Here is an 18,333-nt window from a genome sequence, read left to right as displayed (position 1 = left end):
TATTTCTTTCAGAAATATTTCTGTAACACAAAATACAACAGGGAGATAAGTCCCAGCACACTTACAAATAAAACAAACATGAAAACAGAATAGTTTATTATTCGGTGCATCTTTTTATGTTTATTTCTGAGTCACGGCTGATAAATTCAAGGGATAGCCGTTAGACAAATACTAATTCTACCAAAAAATAAAAATAGTGAGAGATGTATTTTTCTGCTAAATTCAGAAATCATTACTTTGAGATAGCTCTTATGTGAAAATCGGTGCTCTGAATAAAATTAACTATATATTAGCTGCGTGTGTTTCTTGAAGTTTATTCTATAACTGCAGAAAATATAAATCAAAGTAAAATTAAAAAGGACTTCTGAAGTATTTCTTTTCAGTTTGCTGGAAAGGATTATGCACCTACAAAATATGTGTAAAGAAAAAAAAAGCTTGGTGCTTTCAGGTTTATATGTTGTTCTGACTGGCCTAATTGCACTTAATTATGTAACAAAATATTTTATTTTTATTTTGTGTTAATAAATATGAAAATCATAAACTGATCTCTCCTGACGTTGTAAATGCAATTGTTCATTAGGAACGTATAGGATGCCACCTACTGCTTCAAGTGATCAAAGAACCTCTTTCTTTTCTGATGACCTGTGTGACTAGATCAGATGCCAAATGTAAAAAGTTACTTAATAGCTGGGATTATTTCTTCTGTAGATTTATTTTAGCCAAATCTTTTTAATTTTGCCGGTAAATCTGTGAATCAAGACACTTAACGTGATGTTCAGAAAAGAATAAAACGTTCAAAAAGCTGTGATTTTAAGCAACTGTTGATGTTAAAAACAAAAGCACTAAAGGTATTTTTTAAAAAAATAGAGCTCGTCCACCGGAAATTGACTTGTTTCTGTTGTTATGAACTTGAAATGTCATCAGAATTTTTAATAAATGCATTTGTAAAAAATATTATTTTATAGAAAAGTATTACCGGATATCATTTTTGGAGAGTCAGGAATGAACAAATAAAATAAATTACAAACTTTTTTTTAATCTTCCCCCAAACTGAAATGTTAGAGGACAACACGTTTGTATTATACAACCATGACAATGTATGTATTGAAAAGTAAAGAAGTTTGTTTTGTATTAAGTACAATCCTTATCGAGTACAAAGAAAATACTATGTTAATAAAACAGATAATGAAAAAAAAATAACAGCTTTGCAGAGTTTCCTATTTTTTTATGGTAGGAAACTGTGCAAAACCAGAATGCTCTGCTTTCTGTTGAATAGATCTGAAAACTTCACGACAGAATCCCAAGAACCGATAAGGCCTTTTTAACCAACTCACTGAAAATAGCTCGGGGGGTGGGAGGAAAGTGTGCAAGGACAGGTCACAAGGACTGGTTAAACTTTTGCTTCTTAAAAAGGCTGAAGAGGGAGAAAATCCATCCCAATCTAGTGTCAAGAAATATGTAATCAGCTGAGCGGGGAATTCAAGTTGGTTGCTAAAAAGTTAGAATTATTCTCCATGCTGGAAAATGTTGCGGATCTATTCTAGAATATACAACCTAATATCTTCAGAACTTCTATCCAGTTCAGAACCTGTGACCCCCTGCCGTGGAAGGGTGAGGAAACTTTGGTACCGTAGTCTCTTTCGTTTCATATTTTTCACATTTGCTATATCTTGTCGATTTCCTTGTCTGATTTCCCAGCCAACTCCTTAAGACCTAGACTGACTTCTGGAATTTCTGTTTAACACTTGTTCTCCAATTGCTTTCAACTTAGATGAGACCATCATAAATGAATAATAGACATCCACTGCCATGGTAGTATTGATTTTTACTCTCTTGTGATATTAAGACTAATTCGGTCCTGGTTCAACAAGTAACAGGCTCCCCAGAAGGAGCATGAAGTGTCCTACAGCACAGTTTTTATGGTCAATATCCCCACCGACCCCCACCCATTCCCTCTTCCCTCCAAACAGAGACAGATTTGTCAAAAGATAATTATTTTAACTCTGACGGACTTTTGATCGCATAAAGCGGATACTGCTGAGTCTGCCCTCTCTGTTATTCCGGCTTTTCCCAAACGATTTAAAATCCCTCCAGTTATTTAGGTCTTGCTTTGCAGCCGATGTCTTTTTTAAGCTTTTATTATATTTACCTGCTGATTCAAAAAGAGGAGAAAAGCTTATTTGACTTTAAACTATCAGCAGCAGAATTCCAAATCGCATGGGAACCTATTTCCACCTGCGAGACAAGCATATTATTATCAGTAATTATGTTATTTAATAGTTGATAAAATATTAGAGCTCACTGCTGCCTAGGCCCCTTCTCGGTATAAATGGGCCCTATGCCAGAAGAGCGATGGGTCTGCAGAGCAGCTTTCGATCACGTGCACTACAAAAGGATAGCTGCAAATACAATTACAGAGCCGCCTTTAATAATTCATGGACTGAGAGTTAGAAAATTAATAAAATGAATTATAACAAGAGGCTAATTAAAAACTTTAGTAATTGTTGTCAAGACAGCTTGATGGGAGGCGTGCTGCACAACCCCCCCCCCTGCTTTTGGAAAACATTTTTTCTTTGAAAACCTAGAATGTGAAACAGACTTGGTTCGTACTGAGAGCCGTTTTGATTTTTTTTTTTATATGGTTGTAGGTCATTTCTACTGGAATCTGATTGGAGTGAAAAATAGCAATCAGGTATCTGTAACATGGCAAATCAAAAAGTTCCATGGGGTAAAGTTAACCTAAAAGAGGAGCTCACGGATTAATATTTGATTGAGCAAACAGACAACAACAACACAACGCAAGTGTTTCTACTAGAGAACTGTTGGCTTTGCACCATTCGGATAAAGAACGGATTTTGACACAAGGGCTGGAACTTTCAGTCCCTAACCAGGCAAGCCCCTGTCAGTTACCGTCTGTAATATGCCTGGTCTGAGAGTTTTAAGAGTGCATCTTGTACACATCCATTCCATCCCGCCAGACTTTGGTCTGAGTAAGGGCTGCAGGATAAACCGGGCGTAGTGTGAAGCATTTGATTTATACACCTCCAAAGTCAGTGAAAGTCAGTGTTAAGATTCCACCTCAACCTTAACTTGCCCTTTGTGATTAGGCACTGCAGGGGATCTAATGTTTCTCCACTGCTAACAATACCGAGGCAAACGGGGCCAGCTTTGATCTTGGTGTAACTCAGACGAATGCGATGGAATTACACCAGGAATTCATTTGGCCCAAGCAGACCACTAATGCTGTATACCTGTCTTTAACTGACACCACTTTGCTTTTGCTAGTTTAAACAGAACTTTAACCTTGGTTTAACACGGACCCGAGTTTTAATTTCCTTTGTTTTTGTTTACGGGTGGGAAGAAACTATAGAAGAAGCAGCTTACTTGAAGCGTACAAGAGGCACTCTTAAAGCTCTCAGATCATTGACACCGGAGTAACGGATCCGAAAGAGCCCTTTCCAGTCTATTGAGGCAACGCAGACTTTTGGAGAATCTTAATCCAGGGATTACTGGCATGATGGACTTTAATGGTTCCTTGCAGTCTATTGTGTCATTGCGAATTTATTGACATTTAAACTGCAGCTCCCCGTCTGATAGTTTAATGACTGAGCACGTGAACAAGAAATTTGCATATGCAAAAATATGCTGTACAAATTATGCATTATATCTCCTGTCCAAAATCCTTATGGTAAATAGTTGCTGAGCATACTAGTCCCTCTTGCAACATTATGATGAGTCTTTAAACTTTCTTTATCTAAATACCCAAAGGCATCACTGATTATGGATAAAGGGAATTTCTTTTAAAATAAACGTGGTCTTTTTGTTTGTTTTGTACAAAATTCCTAAAATAACAATAAAAAAACTCGATGCCACAAAATGTCTATCGTTTACTATTTTTATAAATTCAAATAGCCAAAGGGATTTAAACCGAATCTGAGAAATAAAAAGAAACACTATATTGACACGTTGCAGGTAGACCGTAGCTCAGAGCTGATTTTTTGCAATCAGGTAATAAAACTCTCAAAATAGCTTCTTACAGTGGAAATGCTGACGACCCCCTGACTACAAAGGCTCTGGCATAGAGCAGTTTCCGGTGCTGGATACTAAGCTAGAGTTATAAACCTCCTGAAAATAAGGCTTAATAAAGGAAATGCTGACAAGCACTAAACTATAGATATGAGACATACTGCTGTAAATATCTACATATATAGATGAAGAGTGGGGTAGATGTATACACAGGTACCTACCCTGGATGAAAGCAAGCAAGCTAAAAGGTGTAAACTAAAGCTAAAATGTGCAAGATCCGTTCTTTTTCATTTTTAAAAAGATGTTTCCCAAGGAAAGGATAGCATGTCAACATGAATACAGTTTTATGCAAGGCTGCTTAAAGAAGACAAGACACCTAGATGCATAACTTAGGCCTTGATTATGGTCATTATGGAAAGGGAATTACTAACAAAAGTTTGTTTGGTAACTAATTATCCCACAATCTCTGCCTCTCTTCACTTCAGCATAATGTATACAAACTTTTGTACACATGGATCAGAATAAAACAAGGTGTTGACAGCATCCAGCAGTGGAAATTCACTTACACAAGACTTTTTCTCACTGAAGTGTTGACAATAAACATTTAATGAAGGCAGAGACTTGGATGTCTCCAGACAGTGTCAGAATACTTTAAACAGACCATTAGCATGGCTTCTTCTACTTCAAACAGAGCACACTATACCATAACATTATAAAAATACGAAGTATGAAACAAATAATCTGTTTATACAGATATTTTAAGCTGTTTTCACCAGTTCTGACATCCCCTGTATTTAGTAACAGAAACTTACTCAATTCAGATTACTCGCGCTTAAAAAATGTTAAATACAGTTAATGCAATATTAATCGCCCTTTGGTGATATAAAATGCAATATTTTCAGGCAGCTATCGAGCTTTTCTAGAGGAAGAGCTGATGAAAACAGTCACAGCTGAATAGTGGAGAGAAAAAAGCTCTGTATTTATTGCTTTTGTTTGGCTTTTGGCTACAGAGACAGGAACATTCTAATGGGGTAAGGACATTTATTTTATCTGCAATCTATTGCTGCTCGAGCAGGAGTGGCAGATGGGGTTTGGTGTTATATTCACAGAGTAATTTAGAGCAAATCCTAATAACTAATAATGATTTATGTTAATTTCAATCACTTATGTGACTTTATTAAAGCCGTGCTGTAAAAGAAAAGGGAAAGCTGGAGAGGCAATCTGTATCTAACTGAAACCGAACCGCGTGCTTTAAGAAAGAATTAGGTTGCTTTAATGGGTTACACTGAAAATTGTGACATGGTGAAGGCAGTGTCTATGACTATTATTCAGATACAGTACAGGGCATTCTTCTGAGATTGTGCACCTTCAGATCTAATTTCCTAAACAAAGTGCCCCATGTAGAAAGCCCAGCTACCTAAGAGAATAAAACATTCTCGTATTTATGATGCAAAATGTATTGATTGTGTTAAAGGAATCTGTTATTTTAATGTGGTGGGTTGCTATGCAGTGCATCTAAGGGTTTACCAAGCATAAATCCTGGCGGAATTAATGGTAACATCCCCAAAGTACTGGATGCAAAACTTGTATTACGGGCTACATGAACGTAGGGAGATCTCCGATTCTTTACCTACATCCTTAAAGCCTAACCCCGGATTTATTCCTCACTGGAAATCTCCAGTTAGTTAGGATTTTGTATGCTCATAAATAAATGGCTGTTTCCAAGAATCATTTGCATTTTCCCCTACTATCTTCAGTCCAATTACAAACTGGTCATATTGGCACATACACACCTAGCATTAAGTGCATTGAAGTGAGCGATGTTTTCAAAGGAGAAGGAACCGACTAGTGCTTTTCTGCATAGGAACAGTTTGATGAACTGTACAGGAGAATGCATCCGATGAAGTGAGCTGTAGTTGTAGCTCACGAAAGCTTATGCTCAGATAAATTTGTTAGTCTCTAAGGTGCCACAAATCCTCCTTTTCTTTTTGCGGATACAGACTAACACGGCTGCTACTCTGAAACCTGTACAGGAGAGGAGTACTTACAATATTTTGAAAGGGAGGGTGTTCTTAGCTCCTGGCAATTTACTTTCTCAGCTACCTTTCTGCCTTTTTCCGCCTTGAGGCATACAGTCTGAAAGTAAAACAACATCAAAGCTCCTGATTAACACCATTCTCCTGCAATCAGAAGACGAAGCTAGCTGGAACGTCTAATCTGGTGTTAGCGTTTATTTTCGAACAAAACAGCCAGAACAAAGTTCAAAAGAGACAGGGCAGTTATCTACGGGCGACTAAGGGAAAAGGGAAAGTGCAAGGCGTGATTTATGTTTCTGTCAAAACGCTGAAATGGATCAAATAAACCTTCTGTTTGCTACATTCTCTGCTACTGTAGTGTGGATTGTAATTTCCGTCTCCAAACAACGGTTTGGGAATATGCAGCAATTAGCTCCTCTCACACCCCATTGCAAAGCATTCGGTTTTAAGAGAGTTTCCCCAACTTTTAGGTTCTTTGCAGGAGCCTGGGGTTTTTTTTGTCTCCGAGCTGCTACTGCATTTTAAATGTGACCCTGTTCCATAAAAAGTCGTTTCTGTGTTGTCTGTAGTATCGGTTTTATCTATAGCAGCGACTGTTTTTCCTGGTAAAAAAAATCCATATTTTAAGGGGTGGAACTGATTTTGATGTCTCTCAGAATGTCCACACCTGAAAGAAGTACAGCTATCTCAGTTAATACTGCTTATACGAAAGGGCTGCAAACTCATGTATGTATCTGCTTTTTGAACTATGGGACAGTACACATGAACTAGATACTGGCAGTATTCAAGTGTGAGTGTGTACATAAGTGTGTAAATATCTATCTATCTATCTAAACACACACAGAGATAATGTATATAGCTTTAAATGTATCTATGTATGTAACAACACACACACACACACGAATTTAACTCGGCGGATTTCAGATAAGGAACGTGGTGGATCTTTGTTGCTAAAGTTCATTAGTGTTCTGCCCTAGTGCTTCAGCACCAGGAACAGCTCCCTTAAAATTGCAGAGTGATGCATTATTGAAAGACTGTATCAAACAGCTCTGGGGTGCAGCCTTTCTGTGCTGGGCTCTAGATGAAGTCTGACTGTCTGATTGCACAGAAGCCTCTAATATGTTAATGGCCGTAGGGGATGCCTAAGGTACCATCTCAAGCTGCTTCGCACACCATATGTCAGGCCGTTAGCCACATGGATCTATTAATCAAAGGGAGAGCAAGAGCGAGCTTTTAATACTGCACCCTATTTTACTATATTCTTCCTCCTTTAATTTTCTCCAATATAAAGCATAAAACTACCTAGAAGAGAAAGATGGAATTCTCTTTTGATCCAACCCTTTATAGACCCATTTATAGTTAGCGTTAAGGAGAGTAGGGTACCTTCACCCTGGCAAGGTTTAGCTTAAAACTCCTGATCAGCTTCTTCGATAAAGAAGATCTACATCCACCCACACAACAGAAACGTCATATCCTAGAGAAGCCGCCTCTGAAGGAAAGTATTTTAATAGCAACCTCGCTATAACCTCCTATTTCAAAATAAACGGGCAGCTACAAATCTGAGCGGCCTTCCGCACTGTCCCTCAAACATCAAATATTCCATTGTAAAGCGTTATTTCTTTAGTTTGAGTCAGCTCTACGGTGAATACAATGGTTGAGCCCTAAGTGCTGTGTCCTCATGGGAAAAAGGGTGTCAGTCTTCCCAGTTCAGTAAGTAGCGTGGTCCATAGGAGGAGAAAAACAGCACCCTATACTTTTCAATATTGAAAATACTTTTAATATTGAAAACAACTTTCAAAATGTAGAGGAGAGAATTTCTGGTACATGTTGCTGCTTAATGTTACAAAACAGCGCTCCCCTAAGCACGTCCCTTATTCAGGGAGGGGAAGATAGCTGTGTATCCACGCCTGTAGCCTGAATGATTTGTACACGAGAGTATAGAGGAGCTCCTTTTCTGAGGAAAAGTAAGGCTCTTGCTCTGAACATCTGGTTTTAGAAAACGTTTGCATGAGCGTGTATCCACACCCAGACTCGCACATGCTCCTCATAAATAATGTTAGGCATATCGTAGACCTGACGTAGGTACACGGCACCAACAGTCATATAATAATTCCGCGACTCTTACACTTTTCCTTTTCTCTGATGATGAGTGAGAGGCCACATACCTTTTGCTCTTGCTTGTTCTAAATAAAGTGTTTTTTTAAAATCCAGTTTAGTCAAAATATGTTGTTGGAGAACACTGGATCCCAGGGACAGCAAGTTATTATGTGCAGGAAACGACGAAATCTCCTCCACATGCCATATAATGTAGTAGAATCGGAAAGGTTAGGTTTCCTCTTTAGGAATGTGTGTGCACAGACAACATATACAAAACATACATGTTCTAAAATACCCAGAGAGAAGTCGAGTGTATTTACCGATTAAGACACACGTGGGAATAGGGAAAACATCTAGAAACTACATTTATAATACGATTGTACAAAAACACACCATAATATATCTCATTAAAATACTATATATTAGTATCATATACTAGGGAGAGACAGCTTTGCGTGGGGAAGCATTTGGGACAATATCTGATGTATACGCATAGTGCAGAGAGCATATTGAGTATAGGGTACAGTATGCTGAATAGATTATGTTGAAATCAAGCGTAAGAGACAAAACTAACTTCTGACATTTCTTCTCTTTGGTCTGAAAAATGGTTAGTGCATCTTGTGCTTAGACATAAAGCTACTGAGGTGACCGTCTTTAAGAACATGTTTCCTTTAATAAGATTTGATTTAACCTGTAATAGCCTGCAAAAATGTTAAAGCATTACCAAGCAATATATTACATCAAGATGGAGATAAATAGATGGGTTGAGCTTCAATGATTCTGCCTTTCAAACTACCTTGCTATGGAAAGGCACTTATTACCTTAAAAATTTGGTGCACACACCAACCATCATTTCCTTCCCCGAGAAGGTAACCCATATATCTACCGCTTTAGGTTTCCAGCGCCTCGTAACTTAATTCCTTCAGGCTATTCATCAGCACAGTAATTAAACTAGCAAATGGATGTAAATAAAGTGAAATTGGTTTCATGACAGATGAGCCGAAGAGGCCTCTGACATGAAACAAGCCAGGACAATAATTATTTCTGCACCGGGCTCTATGAAGAACTCCATCTGGATTTATTAGGTGCTTCAAGTTATTTGCTGGGAGCAGGCAAGACAGGAGGATTCACGTTAATTTGACAGGATTTTTTGCATCCTAAATAGGTTACAGAAACATTAATCTAGAATTAACTTTATCGAAACTATAAGTAGGCCTAACTCTGTATCCAGAATAAAAACACCCTTCAATCAACATAATGTATTAACCAGAAAGGGGCTAATTAAACCGTTTATTTTCCCAGTGCTCACTGAGTGTCTACGTTGTAATTCAGGTCTCCACAGATTCCAGACCAAAATAATAATCCAGATTGTTTTGGTGGCCAATATATGTTACACTTTTTGGAAAGAGTCTTACCTTTTAAAAACCAACACAGGAGCAGCAATAGAATGAAAGCAGAGTTATGTGAGTTTTTAAGAGCTCCTCTTCCCAAAAGTCATCGGCAATTACAGGCTCAGCCAAACCAAATCTGGTAGGCATCTGCTCCCACCTTTCTATGAAGGCAAAGTTTATACCCACAGAAAATAGGGACGCACAAGGATTCCAGGAAATGGGGGTGTTTGGACTCAACAAAGCTCAAGTGTAATTGGAGCCATCAGGTCCAGCCTGGAGTGGAAGTAATATACAGAATAAATAAAAAAGGGCTCTCACAGCAGGTGGAGATTAGTTCCTTTTCCCCTGAAAAGATTAGAAACTGACTGCTTTACGCTTAAATGTACTCTCAATTATTTAAGCCCCCCTTCGTGATTAGCAAGTAAAAGTAATGCTCCAAAGCGCTGAAGAAATGAAGCAAGGATAACAGTGCTTTCCCACCGCTCACGTAGGCTTTCCAGCACCGTGGCTAGCTCCCTGCCGGCTAACAAACACTCATACACGGGAACCCTCTCCGATACATACACCTGGAGGGGGTAAGGGGTGGGGAGGCGAACAAGGAGGGAGGCAATTTGAGCGTGAAAAAATTCCGCTCTCCCCCAGCCTGGGAGAACATCATTCTTGCAGAGGCGATTTGGACTTGTGAAAAGGATTCCCCTGTATGCTGCACCCTCAAATCCACCCCCCTGACAAAAGCTTTAACATGTTCTCAAAGGATGGGGGGAGGGGGAGAGAAGGGGTGTGTGTCAAGATTCTGTGTCACCCCACAGCAGTTGATTAGAGCGCAGATCTTTTGCAATGTTGTCCTAATAAAGCAACGGGCATTGTACATCTCCACTGTAAGGCGAGTGGGTAATTTTAAAGCCAGAAAGGGATTCTAAAGGAATTTATTTCCCTTTCTCTCTGACTATCTCCCTTTTAACCAGCACAGGAGGCTAATTATTTAAAAGTTCGTGTAAAATTATAAGACAGAGCCCAGTCCTTTAATTAGAATACAGTATGAACAGGGGTAGCATATGGAGGAGAATGTCAAGAAGAGGGTGCCAGGGGCAGATCCTAGGAAATCTGTATTCATTTCTGCCTCCTATTTGTTCAGTAATCTCTGCCATCATAACTAAATCTTGGAGCACTGATGTAGTTCGAGTTGTTGTTGACTCAACGTCAAAATTCAATCACTGGGGGTTTTGCATCAGCCGGGCTACTTATTTGTCTAATAAATCCGTCATTTTGTAAGAAAAATATTTGAGCAGCCGTACTTGACCTCTTGGTATCCACAAGTCACATTTATTTCTACCAGTTTACAAATGCAAAATGGAGATGATCATCTAATGCCTCCAGGTACTGTGTTGATATCTGATTGGATTTTAGATGGAAATGTCTATTTTAAATACCCTGTGATTAAATTGTACATTTAATAGAATTCATGCCTTTCAAACGGAATCCTGATTTGCAACTTAAAATCCTGGGGGTTTAAAACATTATAGTTAACCATAAGTTTTTGTGCATGATTGATTATTTGTTAAACTCAAATGATAGGGTTTTATTAAAGCTGGATCTTTTTCACTGGAAAACTTATTCTGACCCTGGAATATTTCTGACTGAAGGGTGTCAGACCACGCATCTGTATGAGATACCTGACTATTATGTGATAGTCTATATTGCGGGGTTACTGCGTTGATTTCAATGGGCAGTTATTAAAAAGGGGGCTATCCTGCCAAAGTTTGTTTAGAGTGTAAGGAAATAACTGTTACCATGGTACTTTCATTCATAGCCAAAACCAAGATCACACTGTCCTAAAAGGGTGAGTCTCTTATCTGTGCCGGTGAATGAATGATTTCACCTTATAGGGCCAAATCCTGACGCCTACACTCCGATTCAGTGCTGATGACTTCGCAGGAACACATCATATACAGCGCTCACTGTCCCATTTGGAGTTGGTTTCTCGAGGGCATAGTTTTTTAAAATGATAACGTGTTCATTTACCCCTTTAGGGTTAATGCAAGTGATGATCAAGCACAAAAAAGGCCGCGAACCCACTGGCCCGTTAACAGCCACCTTCATAATTAACCTTGATCCCGAAACGTCGCCCTCCGCTCTAAAGTTGGGTATCCCGCTCGTGACCAACTGCTGGGGCCTCAGTCAAACTGGCCTCCCTCAAAACACCAATCTGAATGAGAAGCGAGACAGAAGCCGGACTCCCAGCTGGTTTACATGGACTGAGCTCTGCAGAGGGGGGACACCCGAGCCCTGTCCAACGTGCCGGCTGGCTCAAACTCCAGCCTGGGGTGAGAGGTTTCCGCCTAGTGCTCAGGGTTGGTTTCATAGACTATCAGAGACTATCAGGGTTGGAAGGGACCTCAGGAGGTCATCTAGGCCAAGCCCCTGCTCAAAGCCCCTTGAGAAGATCGCCCTGAGAACCAGGCTGACAAGCTGCTTTAAAGTTGGCCCGTTGTCTTCTTTCTTACTACTCAAGGCAACCAACCTTTCCCTTGTCTGAGCTGAAAAGGGGCCGCACGGGTTTGGCGTAAGCCCCGCGGGCAAAGACAAAGCCTTGTCCAAGAAGAACAGGAAAGATCCCCCAACGTTAGGTTTCTGAGTCTTCCCCGTTGCAGTCTGCTCCTGCAGCACTGATTGCCGCAACCCAGGGTTGCCAGGGGAGGAACCTCACGGATCGGACAGGGCTGAAAAGCCAGCTGACTAGCCGCCTGTCCCCCGGGTTCTTCGGCACCGTTAGGTGTTTTCAGAGACCGGGTCCAAGGCTTTCCCTCCCATCCCTCACCCAGGGGCAGTTGAGTGTCCCACCGACCCCAATGGCTCAGTTTACTCCGTTAGTGCAAACTGGGGGGGATGGGAGAGCGCAATGCCTTGGTAAGACTTTCCGAGCGCACGACCCCTGCTGCGTCCCGCCCTTTGGCGGGCTAGAGACGGCCACAGCCCAGAAACTCCTTCGCGGTGCACGGCGCGGCTCGTCGGGGATGCCGGCGAGAGCGTGCCTCGCGCAGCGCCTCCTGGCCCGGGCCGGGCTGTCTGGCGCCCGCCCCGTCGGCGCGGTGTGTAGGCCGAGGAGAGGTCTGGAAAACTAACGCTCCCTTAATGCCGCCCGAAACGTTCGTCCCTCCTCCCCCTTGCCGCGCTCCTCAGGGGGGAGCCAGGGAGCTGCCACCGCGGCCGATCTCGGCGGGCAGGGCCTGGCCGAAAGGGGCTGCCCGAGCAGGCAGGCGTTCCCCGGGAAAGTCTACGACCGAGCGGCTCTCCCGGCAGGGGCAGGCCCTCGCTGCAGGTTGCAATAGGCAACGACCCCCCCCCCCCACCCACCACGCCGGTGCGGGAGAGCCAGCCGGCTACAAGGGCGAGCAAACTGGGAAGGATTGAAAACGTGCTTGTGAGTCTCAGCCCCGCTTTGCAAATCCCGGGAACCAAGGCGCTGCTGCTTCGCGCCACGCCACTGCACCACAACCCAGTCCTCCGCTGCTTGTGTTGCAACCCCGTGGCCTCGAGCCTGTGCTACTCTTACTCGCACACGACTCGCCCTACCTCACCAGACTAGACCCACTGAAGGCAGCTGCATGGAGGGGTAAGGATTTTGGTCAGGTGTTTCTACAGAAACTTATCTATGCCCCACGGCGAGATCGGGGATGGGGGCGGGGGAGTAATAACCTACCAATACAAGGAAGTTCTTAGCAAGTGCGGTCCTATCTTTGTCCTGCACTGGCATAGTATTGAACTGTACGCTCTTGAGGTGTATGTACGAAAACCTAGCCCACTTGCTGGGAGCTGGAGCGCTCCTCAGGTACGAGGGATTGCCTTTACATTCGGGTCTATTAGCTCACTCCAGTTTTAAAATCGTTTTAGTCTTCCACTTGGAACTAATATTCGAAATCCGGAAGTAGCCAGGAATCCAGAGCCACTCGCCCAGAGGTGGCATGCTGGCCCCCTCGCAGATAGGTTTATCAAGTCAGGTAGTGGTAGTCAGGTAGTGATAACTCTAACTGAGAAGATGGAAAGTGAAGTAAACATATCATTCATTCCATTTAGCACCACTGACGGCAAAGTGTCTGAACAGTTGTCCCATCTTCTTTAAAGGGGGGAAACTCAAAACTTGCATAGGCAGCCTCAGAATACAGGTTTTTGCTTTTTTTTTTATAATAGCTTCATATTGCCAACAAGCCATTCATTCCCAGTTGCTTTTCTTTTTAGAGTCTTTTTTGTGACTTTTTCCTGCGTTCTCCTCTTCAGCAACTTGTGAATGATCTGGAGGGTCTATTGTTCCTAGGATAAATACAGACACAGTCTAACTTGTTTTCAGTAAAAGAGCAGAAAGTATGTTAATATTAAAACAAGTAATTGATTATCACCATGTCACTGAAGAGAGTCAGTAACATGTTACCTGATGCCTTGTATCAATATAACAGCTAGAGTAGAAACCATATTCTAGCTCAATCTGAATTTGGCATTCAGTTTCAAATGGCATGTATCAGTTCTGAACTCTTCAGCCAGACCCCTATACAATGAAGAGGGGAAAGATGAAATATTTCAGCATATTGAAAATATTGATGTTGGCCCATAGAAATGAATGTACTAAGCTGTAGTTATTAACAATGTATAGAGGCTTAAATCAATATAAATTAATTTAATTATGATTTCTAATTGCATATGCATGATCAATTTGACACACTACATTAAAGATAATTAGAGAAGGATGCTAGTCACTAATCACTCCCCTAATAGCTTAATGAAAAGGAATGTCATATATTACCTGTGAGATAAATCTGTAAAAGAATATAAATGCTTATTTTTCAATAGAAAGTGTGGGGAAATAATTGTACCTTTTATTAGACATTTTAACAACTGTATTGTTAATGTATAATGGATTTCTATTTTTATTTTACATGGTCTTGGTTAAGTATTTATTAGTGTTGATTAAAGTGCTGGGGTGTTGTTATAGGACCATATATTGGGGACTTGAATGAAGCCTAATTTTTATGTAAAAATATCATGCTGTCCTCAGAAGCTTGTGCCAAGAGGTCAGAGTAGATGGAGGTCCTAACTTAGCATAATGGCTTTAACATTTCCATGACATCATCAGGGAATCTGAAAAGGAGTCTAAGGATAATCAGAGTGGTCATTCAGAAGACCAGTAAATATTTTATGAGGATATATAGAAGACAGGAAAGAAGGTGGTCAGAAAGGTGAATCTGTACTGCTTAGAAGAAGGTTTTTCACTTGCTACCAATTTTGATTGAAACTCTGCACACGGTTAATAAAAGAGACTGAGCCTGACCCTTGGAAAGCCAAACTCCAATTTGCTTTTAGTTGAGATCTAAATATATTTGTATTCATTGTAGCTTTTAGAGTGTAGTGATGATCTGTCTCCAAGCATTTATCTTACTTTTTAGCTTCACCTGTGCAGGTACATGAGTCTACGTTCACACTTCAGGTTGTGCTCTGTTACTCAGTGCTTTCCCATACTGGGCATAAAAGATGATTTACTGTTAAACTGACAGTAACACAAATAAATGGGTATATTTTTAGAATGGTAACAGGATTATGCCAGTGGATTAATTGAATATGCTCCTGCATTTGATTCCTTTTATTTCCACACCTTTGACAAATAATGGAAGCATTTCTTGCATTATACAGCATTTAATATCAAATCTTATCATAACCAAGTTTAAGAATGTTCTTTCTTTTAGGTCCCAATCAATGCCCACAAAGTGGTGAGCACCCTCAGCACTCCGATTACCTCCAGTGGCATTGATGCATGTATAAGAAGTGTGTAGAAAGTGCTGGACTGGGCCTTACAATTGTTATGTATTGGCAAAGAAGTGTAACTTTTTCTAATGTAATGTTACCAGGAAAATTGTAATCATGGTTTTGAAATGCAAATACAGGAAGGCTGAGGCAGTGAATGATTGCAGAGATATTGACTCTGGGGGATTTGTAACTTTTCTACTGTTAATAAACTCCCAGTAAAAGTACACAACAGAACAGTTGTTCTTCAGATTCCATAGAGAGAAAGTATAAATAGAAATGGGCTCATGTTACAGCTCACTTCATAATCATTCCTAAATATTCCAAATGCAAGTAGGACAAATTGCAGCATCAGCTTGGTCAGAGTTAAGTTATTCACAGCTTTAGATGATGTGCCATAATTTCATACCCACAGCCCAAATTCAGGTTTCAGATCTGAAATCCATTTATGATCATATTAAAAGTGATAGGGCCTGAACCTACAGTCCTTGTTCAGCCAAACTCCCATTAGGTTTAGTTCTGTACTCCTGAAAAGCTAGCGTAATCTGGATTTGCATAGGGAATGTCTTCTGGGTTTGGTAGTAATGCAGTTGTCTCCAATCACCCAAACCAGGCTTAGGACACCAATGCAGCTTAGATACCATGGTGACAGGCACCTTAAAATACCTGAGGCAGATAGATGGCAATGGCTATTATAGCACATAGTCAGTAGTGTCAGCCACAGCTACCATGACTCTCCTACATGTCCATGAATCTGGCTAGTGGGTTCACTGCCATGCCCCCTCCTCTGCCCTAACCTAAACCACATCTACTGGAGCAAATATCCATGTGCCATTGCTCCACAGCATGTGGGGAGTGTGGAGATTTCCTGCATGGCTTTTCCATGGCCAAAGAACCCACAAAGGAGGGACATAGTCTCTTGAATTTACTTGATTTGCCTGAATAAGGGCAGGAGCACTGTATATAGACACATTTGCATATGGTTTTTTTGTGGAAGGTGAATATAAGTGTCTTGCTGTTTTAGGACCTGGGCCTGCACTGAAGTTAATGGGAGTTTTGCCTGAGAAATGAGTGCATGCTTAATGTGCATTGTGGGTGAAATTCACCCCTGCACAGAAGGCACTTAAGCACCACCCAAACCTCATGTAAGTCCTATTTTGAGTGGCTAATGTGGGACTAAAGTGGTGTTCTGCATGTTGGCTCTCTGCACAAGGTTGAATTTCATTCTGGGCTCAACTCTTAAACAAAGGCCAACATTTTCAAAAATATTAGCTTTAGTTAAAATCTAATCCCATTTCAATCTTCAACCGGAACTATTGAGCACTCAGCACTTTTGAAAATTTGGCGATCTATTTAGGAGCCTAAATATGGATTCAGGAGTTTGACTTTAAGAACACATTTGAAAATCTGGCCCAAGTGCTTTTTATGCCCAGCATAAAGTCACTTTTGTTTCTAATAAGTAAACAAACAAACAAATAAATAACTACAGCTTCTTGAAACAGTTTATTTTCCAAAATTTTTGTACTGTATTAGCTGCCTATCAAATTATGGCTCCCCCTTTCTTGTTTTATATTTGCACAGTTACTGAATATTGCCAGGTAATTATTTTTGGCTAGTGTGTTAGCAGAAACTTTAATAAAGTCTTTGTTTTTTAAAACATCAACATTAAAGTGGCAGTTTTGCTCCACAGTAGTAGGGCTAAGTACATTCTGATCGGTGGTACATTTTAGAAGTACTCAAAGAGGATAATTGTGTCCGACCGTCTTGTCATACCAATCCTGGCGGTGAACTGCAGTGCTCTGTGTGTGAATATATTTGATTGCAACTCAACAATTTTTGAAAATTAAAACTATGCACAGACTGTACTGCATTATCAACTAATTGGACATCATGTCTCATGATTTAATATAAATGTACAGCACAGTGTTAGAGAAATTTTTAAATAATATGAAGCGGTAAGAGTGAAGACCCTCTTTTTTCTGAGAAGGTCTCTTACGCAGCCAGGGGAGACTAAAGAAGATGACAATTTTAGCATCTAAATAAATATTAATATTGGGGAGGGGTTGTGCTTATTTTTATTCTTTAAAACATTGTTAATAGGTCTCAGTTTGGCATTGAAAATATTCGGCACATTGCCCTGGTCTCACCTATTTAACCCTGATTGCAATGTTTAAATAAATACTTCTTTTGTATTAGGGATTTTAGACAAAAAGTATCTATATGAAGGAGATCTAGGGTGTATGTGGTGAACTTAACCTGGTTCAAATCCACTACACTGAAATCCAGGTACAGAAATTGTAGCAACCAAATATTTGGTCTAATTGAACCCCTGAATTTGTCTGTTTTTGAACCGAGTATGATGCAGGACGCCAAACAAAGAAAGGGCAAGAACGCAGAGCTTATACATATCTACATGAAAATGTAGAAACATTAAAAAATAAATTGGATTAGGAAATAGATGAATATAATGACCTTCCTTACTCTCAATCATATGCTGCCAGCTAAGTGTTTGAGTCTGAAAAATTGCACTAATGAAGCTATTTGAAGGCTTTTGTGGACAACTGCTTCCTCTTTGAAGATTAAATGAATGATGTTGATGTGATTAATCTTAGTACAGGGAGTGATGCAGCAGCCAGAAAATACCTTGGTGATTTTCATAATTAAACTGAATCAACATTTCAAAGAAATGCCAGTGTTATCACTTGTATATTAGAATTACATTCATTAGACAGAAGAAACAAATAATTTGAGCAAACAAGATTTTCCTTTTGGTGTACTGAGACTTCTGTCATGTCTCAGAGTCTCTTACTATAAATCATCATTACTGTTTAATTTTAGCCTTGCTTTTCAGTTACTTGTTTTCTATTTATTTTTTCCTTAACAGTCCTAATGATTCATAGTTACTTGCGTCCTGCTTAGTTATTTTCAGTACCAAATAGCTTCTCTCAGTCTTCAGCTTAAAGTTGGCTGTGTGGTTACTTTAGCATCATGCT

General features: G+C 40.3%; 1 long non-coding RNA gene across 1 annotated transcript in view; it reads left to right on the top strand.

Annotated features, from left to right (window-relative positions):
• Positions 1–4,937: 4,937 nt before the first annotated feature.
• LOC141982313 (uncharacterized) overlaps positions 4,938–18,333 on the top strand; it is a 61,827-nt gene continuing 48,431 nt past the window's right edge. Inside the window, exon 1 of the long non-coding RNA XR_012638022.1 lies at positions 4,938–5,057. This is a non-coding gene — a long non-coding RNA (uncharacterized LOC141982313). The remainder of the gene's footprint in view (positions 5,058–18,333) is intronic.

The sequence above is a fragment of the Natator depressus genome, chromosome 1 (assembly GCF_965152275.1).
Source record: "Natator depressus isolate rNatDep1 chromosome 1, rNatDep2.hap1, whole genome shotgun sequence".
Lineage (NCBI taxonomy): Eukaryota > Metazoa > Chordata > Testudines > Cheloniidae > Natator > Natator depressus.
Note: the sequence above shows the minus strand (reverse complement) of the source record. Positions and strands in the feature narration are given on the sequence as shown.